Genomic DNA, 11,435 nt, shown 5'->3' with positions numbered 1-11,435 from the left:
CGACATACCTTTTTTCTCTCTCTTTTAGTCTTGCTAAAATTTTCCCATTTTTATTTCAATTTATCGGAGCAACTGTATTGTTAAATACTTATATGCTAAAAAATGTTATAATATGCTCTTGTTTTTATAAAATCAAGAGTAAATTACACAAGTCTATCATATAGTTATTCGAAATTTGTAATTTTTTACAAGTTTTTTCCCCCAACCATAAGGTCCTTTAAGTTTCACGTCTATCGATTTTGATTTTGATCAGAATAAAATCACAAAATATCATTTATTTGTTTTTTTTACTATTATTACATACCGATGAAAAAAAAAAAATAGACACTGTTGATAATTTCCAATTGTAATTATTAATCAAAGATTTACAAAAGTTTATTAATTTATAAAAATAGAAGTTTTGTTTGTAATTTATAATGATCAAAGAAACGATCAAGGAAGAAATATGAGTCAAAGCAGATAAATGCGTCAAGCTGTTGAGTTAAATCTGAAGTTTCATTCAAAATTTGAGAATCGAATTGACAAAATTTATGGATTGTATTAATATCAAATCATACATACCTAATATTTTTCTTGAATCTCATGTATTTGAAACTCGCTTTTTTAACTTCCTCAAACCACATTCATTTGAAATCTCTTTTTTAACTAATGCAACTCAAAAATTTTCTTAATTATAATTTAACACTCAAAAGTTTTATAACTTATATTATGTTTAATTAACATTTAGTGAAAAGTTTAATATAAAAAAGGTCAATCTTTTGTGTCTTTTATGTTATATAAAATCTTACATGTAAAAAGGATTTGAAGATATTGTGATTCAAAAGTTTTCATGTAGTTGAAGCATTAACGATCCAAATATGATGATTTGAAGAAATGGTTTATGTCGATCCAAATATGATGATTTGAAGAAATGAGTTATGTCGCATCGATGATAATTGTAATATGATTTTTTTTTCTTTCAACCAAAACAAATGAAGCTTTTCTATTCTTTCTTTATATTCAGTTTCTCATTTAATCTTTATATGTGATTTGTGTGTATTACTCAATCTTGAATGTGACTCTCCAAACATCAATGCTTTGCTTGAAATATCTTTCTGATTCTTCTTTTCAAGAAAAATATTTTGATTGCAGGTTAGTGAAGAGTTATCATCAAGTTTCTATGGTTGAATGGTGTTAAATGAAGAAAAAAGATTCATAAAATGGATATATGTTTTTTTGTTTGAGCAAAGTTGACGAATGTTAGTTTTTTCTTTTGCTTTAAATGTATGTTTATGTAAAATCTTTATTTATATATTCAACTACTCAATGCTCTTATTTATTTGATTATAGTTTTTCTATTTTGATTATGTTTATTTTCTATTATATTTTTGTTGGGTTATCCTACACAACATATTTAAAAGACAATATTTAAAAGATAACATAATTTTGAACATTTGATATGTAATTACGATAGACTTATCATGATATGTTCTTCATATGAAAGTAATTTATCCATATTACTATGACATGAATTACATATGACATTTACGAATATATATATTATATGTGATTTGTTTAACATGCATATGCACCTATGTATGTTATAAATTTATAATTAAATATCTTTATGTTTAATAATTGAAGGGATTAAAATGATGCATTAAAACCAATTATTTACACAAATATAATAATAATATGTAACAACTGGTAAAAATTGGTCAGAGTTCGGCAGTCAAACCACCGTGAACCATATGCCATAAAGACAATTTCGTGTAATTTTATGTTTATAAAGTATATTAAAAATATTATATTTTATTACTTATAAAACATCTCAAACTGGTCGGAATTGTTTTTGAGCATGTTTTTGAATTCAGAATACGGTCTATTAATTGATTATATTTTTATAATATTTTTAAACTAAACCGAAATCAGATTCGTAAAAATTTGTCGAATCCGATTATATAAGTCACAAAACTTTAAACGGATTTTCCCGGAGTTCTACTTATCGAATTTAAGATCCGTCTAACTTTTTAGAAACCTCATAACTGAGATTATTAGTCGTCATTTCAGAAAATTATTTGATATCCGGATCAAAGGAAAGCGAATCAAGAAAGTTAGAAAAATATCATTAATGTAGATATTACAAATATAACATTGTACTTTGGCATTTTGAGTTAAGCATAATTGATTTTAAATTACTAGCAATATGACTATAGTACCTACACTTACATTTTTACCACAACACTCAATACATAGACAAAATACATGCATGTTTATACATATATAAATACATGTAATATATACATCAATACATAGAATGATTGAAGCATTATATTGCTTCTAAATCTATATAAAAGTACAACCAATAAATGAAATTCAGAATATTGTTTCTTCTACACTTCAACTTACCTAAAACAACACTCTAAAGGAATCACAGTGGTACAACCAAATCATATAGAAAGCTAAGAGATTTTCAGCCTTGGACTACCTGGAATGGGTTCATTGCTTCAAATTATCTCTCTTCTTTCTTCTTTCTTCTTCATGATTTACTGCTCAAGGAACCACCGGTGGTGGTAGCTGTTTTCGGCGAGACCAAGAGGGGAGCATCCCCGTTTTCTTTCTCCTTTTATTTTCTGTCAATTGAAACAACAAAACGACCCTTAATATCATTGTTTGATTTTGCTTCCTGTATTCCCCTCTTCTTCAATTTCAATCATAGAAAAACTCCACAGGAGGTGGAGATCTTCGACAATCAAAGAGGGCAGCAGCCCCTCGTATCTCATCTTCTCTTTAGTCGAATCCACAAGAGACTAGAACAACTTACCTTTCGTTGTTTGCTTTGCCCACTGAACAGCCAACTCAACACCTGCTATACCACCGCCAGTCACTGCTGTTGTTTCCCTTTCGTTTTTCTTTGCTGCCGGTGATGAAGTCACGAAGATCAGGAAGGATTGCCGGTCTTGATGGAACCTTCTCCCCTCATCGCGAACTAATAAGCCATCACTATGACCCCCTGTTGTTCCGCTCGTTCTTCCTTTCCATCAATTAGATGAGGAACGGAACCCTCATCCTCGTTGTGATTGGCCTCCTCCACCGAGCCACCTGCTGCCGCCTTCGATTTCTTTTCTCTTCGCTCGATGGATGAGCCATCAGGGACGTACATGGTGTCGTTTGCGCTGCTTCCTCGCGTCTGATTCTTTCTTTTGATCGATCGGGCAAGATGAGGGCACAAAAGCCCTAAAATCCTTTGTTTATAATATATAGCCATATCAGCCCCTACAAATGTTGAGTGGTGCCAAAATAAACACATTTAAAAAGATTTATCAAAACCGATCTCTTGTGGTTAAGGAATTTACTAAACAACCCCCATTTGTTAAATTATTTCCCAAAACAGCCCTACAGTTGCTAAAATACACCAAATCTCTCTCTCATTTGTTTTGATTCACCAAAACTATCATTTTGTTTAATTAAACTACAAATCAAACCCGATTCTCTTTTACTTTAATCAAAATAGTCCCGATGGTTTGTTCCAAATTCATGAAGGTGTAAATTACGGTTCCTCACGACAAGCTTCACAAACTGAGCCTAGATCGAGATCACGCATCGAATGTGAGTTTCTACGGCCCCTCTTTTACGGTTTTAATATTTGGGGGAGAATACATGAGTGTCTATTTAAAGTTTGATGATTTTCAAGTCTTATACATAAAAAGACATCATACTTTATTATTGGTTAAGAGTTCATGAAAATAACAATCTAAAAGGTATAAAGCATTAATAAATATATAATTTATAGTAGAATGCTATAAATGATAAAATTATACCTTGTTGTGATATATTAGTTAATATTAATAAAAAACACAGGATTATAAGTAGATTGATATAAAGATATAAGTTATTCGACGAATCCCAAACTGTAATATTCGTCGTATATATGTGCATGAAAATATTGAGAAAGCATAAAAATACATTATACTCATAACAAAATATGTTATTCAAAATAAGTGTGTACAAAGGAAATGTACATTGTCTTAAACGGCTATAAACGAAGATTTGACAAATATATATAATAATTAATTGAAAGTATACCAAAATTCAATTATTATGATTATACTCCCGATCATAACGTGGAAACGATTGCTAAATAAATGATATAATTTATTTTTATAATTATTATAAAAATATAAATTATTTTAGTTGTGATACGAAACTCACCACATATGTTAAATTAATTAATTCTCTGATTTTTGGGGATTATTACCTAATAAATTATATATCATATCAATTATGCAATTTATCGAATATTTGCATGAATGAGTATTCGGCTACGCAAACGAACATCCTCCTTATTGGCTGAAGTAAAGAACTATACAAATTATTACCGCCACAATAGTCGAACGCTATGTTAATTTCACTATTTAACTAATTTCACTAAGCTTCGAAAGTCTTAATAATCTAAGATTCGCGTTAGTGACCCTAGTGAACGACGAATTTTATGAGTTGAAGAATCGTCATCATAGATTTCGTGAATTGTGTATCCCGTGTGTGTTTGTGGGAGGAATGTATCGAAAGGGGTGAAGGAGAGAGTTTTATGATGGTGTATTTTTCCTTTGTAAGGATCAAATCCTGGAATCGACACCTAGCTCTATAACCGTTAATCCAGGAGGAATCATATACTGTAGGTCTATGTACACGGCATAGATTTATAATAAAGAACTTTGGTGTAGATCTATTTCTTATGGAAAGATTTATGCGAATGGTTATTTTCCGCCTGTGGTTGCTAGCTACAACTTCGTCTGACGAGGCAACAGGCGTCAAGTGTTTCTTTCTTCGTTACTATACGACTGCTTTTAAACGTTAGTAATGATCTCGATTCCTCCATTTATATTTATATTGTGCCTGTGTGGCTTGTTTATTGTGCCTTTTTGGCTTGTGGAGGAGAGATGAATAGTGTCGGTTATAGACAAATTGATATATTGAAGATTCTATTTGAAGAAGTATAGATCTAGATTGAGTCAATCCTTCCAATTTGGGCCGAGTGTGTAAGAGTGTTTAGGTATTTAACTACCTCTCCCTACGACTCAATTCTTCGTAAGCAGAGACGTTTGAAAGAATATAATTGTAAAGATAATGGTTAATATTTGTCGTTGAAATTATACGAGTGGTAAAAATATGCATTTATAATTTACCGGTTATTGAAAAGTATTTTGGGATGAGTTTGCCCCACTGGTTAAGTGTTGATTTCCAAATTAAGTTAGATAATGCTTAATTAATAATATGACACGGATTTACAAAGATTATAAAATTCAAAATTTTGAGTTTTACATATAAACTATACGAACGTTTGTACAAAGTTTTAAGAGAAAACTTGGCTATTTTATGTTTACACAAAGTGTGATATGACTTTATTATATAAATTGGTTTCAAAATCTTTATATAAAGAGCATTTCGGTCATGAGAACCGTAAGAATTTGTTATAAGTTTGGTTTACTTATATATTTTACAAATGGTGTATTTTTGGATTTGAGCAAATGACATTTCTAAATGAGTTTAAATATACTTTTATGACGCAATTATTTTATACTTTCGATAGAAAAATATGTGTTTATAAAAGCTGGTTAACCAGATAAATTTTATAAAACATTTTTGGGTGTAAAAATACTTTGTGTCAAAACCTGTAGAACTCACCAACAATTTTTGTTGATGTATCTTAATGCATGTATTCTCAGGTTATTTATAAGGTCAGAAGAGTTTGTACAGAAGATTCTCCGATATTCTTATCATACAAATGTGAACGCCGGATTGTTAGGCGTGTGTAGCGTTTCAGCAATAACTATTATCAATGTAATTTCTATTTCGGTAATAATAGAAGATTATATTTTTATTGTTCAATGTATGTTCAATAACTGTGATTACTGGTTTACGTTGCACACCTCGGCGTTTCCGCCGTCGGTCGAGGGTGTGACATAATAATAATAATAATAATAATAATAATAATAATAATAATAATAATATACATTTCCAAGTACCGCATTCATTTGAAACTCACACTACAACTCAAGAGTTTTCTAATTTGTGTATATTTATTAGTTACAACTCAAGAGTTTTTAACTTATGATTATTAATTAGTAATCACTAATAACTTTTTATTTTCCTTTCTTTTATAAGGTTGTAAACTTTTGTTCATTAAAAACATTAATGTATTTGAAGAGATTTGTGATTTAAATATGAAGAGTTAATATAAATGTTATAATAGATGTTTTAGTGTTCTTATGTTATTAAAAGTTATGTTATTTATTTTTCATATTTTTTTATTATTTGTTGTATATATATCTTTTTAATACAAATGCTATAATATATGTTTTTCTATTTTTATGTTACTAAAAGTTGCAGTTCATATTTTTGTTCATACGTTTTGTTACCCATTATATTATCATTCATTTGATATATATTTTACACAATATTAAACAGTTTATAAAATTATCAAATAATTGTATATATCACAATGACTTAAAAATTAAACTATAATGTTTAATAAAACTAATATGTTAACTATATGTTTGCTTTACTACTAACATTTTGTTTCAAAGTAGAAATATTAAATAATAATTTTGTAAAAGTTATTATTTTCACTATATATAATTTTATTCTCGCGCAACGCGCGGAGATTCGCCCAGTATCTTATAAAGCTAACTTTTTCCTTAAACCTCATGCATTTGAAACTTCCAAGGCTATTCAAATTATATTTTTACTCAAACCATATTTATTTTAAACTTCCTATTTAAATGAATACCACTCAAAAGTCTCTTAATAATGATTAACTATTCAAATGTTTTATAACTTATATAATATGTTTAATAAGCAATTAATGGATAGTCTACTATAAAAAAACCAATCTCTTTGAGTAGAAACAAAAATACAAATCATATACAAAATGCACAAATAAAACAAGTTTAAAGGTTTTTGTGTTGGTTTGAGGGCTTTGGACCATTTTCGAGCCATTTATTATGTTAAAGTTTTTAATTTGTAAGTTTATTATATACTAATCCTTATATATATATATATATATATATATATATATATATATATATATATATATATATATATATATATATATATATATTTCTTGGTTTAAGTATTTTTTTAAGACAATCATTGTATGTTGTGGTTGAAATTTAAATGTAAATTAGATTAAATTCATATTATCGATCATATGTTATGAATGTGATATAAATAGTATTTAATTAGATATTGTATATATGTTTGTATATTTGTTTTGATTCAAAGAAATAATTAATTAAAAATCATGGATATGTCATATAATCCATATTATCCATGTAAGTTTCTTTTAAAATGCAAATTGTTTATCTTATCACTTAATATTTTAGTGTATGTTTAGAATTTTAATTATAATAGTAAGTGCTTTTTAAAAGTTTTCTTTCACTTAATAATAATAATAATAATAATAAATGGTAAATTAGAAAAATCATGGATATTTTATATTATCAATGAAAGGCTCTTTTGAAATATAAATTGTCAATCTTATCACTTTATTATTTTAGTATATGTTTCATATTTGAGTAATAATATTTAGTGTTTCATAAAAGTCTTCTTTAAATTAATAATAATAATAAGTGATTTAAGTTAATGAACAACAATTTTAAATGATAATAAAATCATATTAAAAATTATGTAACGTTAGCTACAAATAAATTGTATTCTAAATGATCATCATTATTGAAATTAGAAATTACTCGCATAAATAAAAAAAAAATTAATTAATCAATCATAACATTTTTTTATAAATAATACTAAATAAATAATTATATTTAATTCTATTAATGAGGAAGGTGGGTTGATGTCAGTGAATAATATTGTTCAAAATAGTTAAGATTATATATATATATATATATATATATATATATATATATATATATATATATATGTATAATTTATTGTAAAAATATTATGTCAAAGTTAATGTAAATAAATAACCATTTTCAACATATATTTTTCAATATTTTAATAGTCTATTTTTAACCTGCGCCGCACAACGCGCGAGAATTCGTCTATTCATACATACTTATAAAGCTAGAATTTTTCCTTAAACCTCATGCATCTGAAAACATGTATACAATAGTTAATTAAATATTATATATATATATATATATATATATATATATATATATATATATATATATATCACCTTCCATAACATATAATCGATAACATGAATCTAATCTAATTTACATTAAAATTTCAGCCACAACATATAATGATATTCTTAAAAGAATACTTAAATCAAGAAAATACAAAAAAGAGTTAGCATATAACAAACTTACAAATTAAAAACTTCAACATAATAACATGGCTCGAAAATTGTTCAAAGCCCTCAAACCAACACAAAAAAACTTTAAACTTGTTTTCTTTGTGAATTTTGTATGTGATTTGTATTTGTGTGTCTACTAAAAAAAATTGACCTTTTTATAGTAGAGTATCCATTAAATGTTTATTAAATATTTTATATAATTTATAAAACCTTTGAATTGTTAATTATTATTAAGAGACTTTTGAGTGGTATTCATTAAAATAAGAGGTTTCAAATGCATGAGGTGTTTGCAAATTTTTATGGTTTGTATGTTCATGTTGCTTCAAAACAATAATTAATTAAAAATCATGGATATGTCATATTATCCATATTATCCATGTAAGCCTTTTTTTAAAATGCAAATTATCTATCTTATCACTTTATATTTTAGTATATGTTTAACATTTTAGTTATAATTATAAGTGCTTTTTAAAATTTTCTTTCACTTATTAATAATAAAAAGTGGTTTTAAAATTAATAAGTAATAATTATAAATAATAAAATCAAATTACATGGATATGTCATATTATCCATGCACGTCTCTTTTGAAATTGAAATTGTATATCTTATCACTTTATTATTTAGTGTATGTTTCACATTTTAATAATAATATTAAGTCTTTCTTAAAAGTCTTCTTTAACTTATTATTAATAATAAGTGGTTTAAAATTAATGAATGACAATTTTAAATGATAATAACATCAAATTATAAATTACATTTAGTTATAAATAAATTGTATTTTAAATGAACATCATTATTGAAATTAGAAAATGATCGCATAAGTAAAAATATAATTAATCAATAATAATAATTGTTAAAAATTATACTAAATAGATAATTATATTTAATTCTATTAATGAGGAATGTGGGTTGATGTATTATTGTTCAAAATAATTGAGATTATATATATATATATATATATATATATATATATATATATATATATATATATATATATATATATATATATATATATATATATATATATATATATATATATATATATATATAAATTATTGTAAAAATATTATCCCAAAGTTAATGTCAATAACATAACCATTTTAAACATTTATTTTTCAATATTTTAACAATATATTTTTAATCTTCGCCGCGCAACGCGCGAGAATTCGTCTAGTATACTTATAAAGGAAGCATTTTTCCTTTACCACGTTCATTTGAAACTGTCATTCATTTTTCATTTCATCACATTCATTTGAAACTCCCATGACTTTTCAATTTCTCTTTAATAATGATTATAAGTGGGTTAATAAGGTTAAATAAATCTAAAACATAAAGTGTAATCATATATTTTGAAACTCTCATTCATTTTTCCTTTCACCACATTCATTTGAAACTCCCATGACTGTTCAATTTCTTTCTAATAATAATTATAAGTTGGTTAATAAGGTTAAATAAATATAAACATAAAGTGTAATCATATATAAATTAAATAGCAATATTAAAAGAATATATTTTCTTCAACTTATAAGGTTATGCTTTTAACTTTTAACGTATTATACTTAACTTTTTAGGTCAAATATGTTGTTGTAAGTAAACCATTATCATTTTAACGCTACAACTTTTGAACAATTTGTATAAAATACTTCAATTGCTATTTTAAATATAACCTTACATGTTCAAATTAAATATAAATTTTAGTTCAACTAAAACAGCCTAAAGAATATTTTGTAAATAGTTAAAAGTAATAAATTGTAGTGTCTTTCTAATGATGATTATAAATTAGTTAATAAGGTTAAAAAAATATCAAACCTAAAGTGTAATCATAATAAACTAAATTTCAATATTAAAATAATAGATTTACTTCTACTTATAAAGTTATGTTTTTAACTTCTAACATATTATATTTAATTTATTAGATTTAATATGTTGTTGTACGTAAACCATTATCAATTTAAAGTTACAACTTTTGAACAATTTGGACAAAATACTTAAATTGTTAATTTAAATATAACATTATAGTGTCAAGTTAAATATAAATTTCAGTTCCACTTAAAAACCCAATAAGCATTTTGTGAATAGTTAAAAGTGATAAATTGTAGTGCTAAATACAAAAACTAAATTATAATCTCAATTTAACTAAAATATTTTCTAAAGATATTTGTATAATCGTTAAAAGTTTTCAAATAAATAGTTTAAAATAACTTACAATAACAACCGTTAAAAATTATTTTATATAAATGATTATATTGTTACCTTTAAAATCCAAAAACATTATTTGATGTTTTAAATAATTATAATGATAGAAATTAAAACGCTTAGCAATTAAATTTTAAAAAATAAATTAAAAATAACAACAACTATAAATAACATTAAACCATATATTATATTTAATTTTATTCATCAGTAACCCACAGGTAGAGATCATTCAAAAGATTGAGATTATGCAGTTTTAATAGATGTATATATTGTCATATAATTCAAAATAATCAATATATCATATCAACTTAGTATATGAATTATTTTATCAAATTTAACAACAACATTATTGTTATATTTAAAAAAAAACATATATTTCTAAAGATTTCAGCTATATAGATGCTTCTGCGCAACGCGCGGGCATTCGCCTAGTTCTTAGATATATAGAAAATAGCGAAATTTAATGGGCGAGAATCAAGAATTTTAAAATTGAGTGAATAGTAAATGGTACAAATGTAATTTAACTTTTTATAACATAAGGCTAGGAGATGACAAGTGGTACCAAAATGATTCTTTTATTAAGTACGAAGATGAAGATTTAAATTAATTTTATGGCCCCTACCCATCCATAAATATTAAAACCTTATCGTGTTATAAAATTAAGAGTAAACTAAATGAATGATTCATGATTCTCGGAAAATTAAATTTTAGGTACAAGTTGTTATCCCTAACCATAGGGTCCTATGTTTGGAAGTAGTTTTGACTTTGGTTATGATCAAAGTGAAATGCCAAAAATACTGTTCATATGATTTTTATTCTTGTATATTATGGCTAAAAGGATTGGTGTTCGGTAGAACCACTCCACTTAGGCATCCACCTAGGATTACCATGAGTAAGGAGTGGTGTTTGATGGTGTTAGTTAAAATGAGTGGTG

Source organism: Lactuca serriola, chromosome 4, assembly GCF_051521515.1.
Source record: "Lactuca serriola cultivar US96UC23 chromosome 4, Lser_US96UC23_V15, whole genome shotgun sequence".
NCBI lineage: Eukaryota > Viridiplantae > Streptophyta > Magnoliopsida > Asterales > Asteraceae > Lactuca > Lactuca serriola.
Note: the sequence above shows the minus strand (reverse complement) of the source record.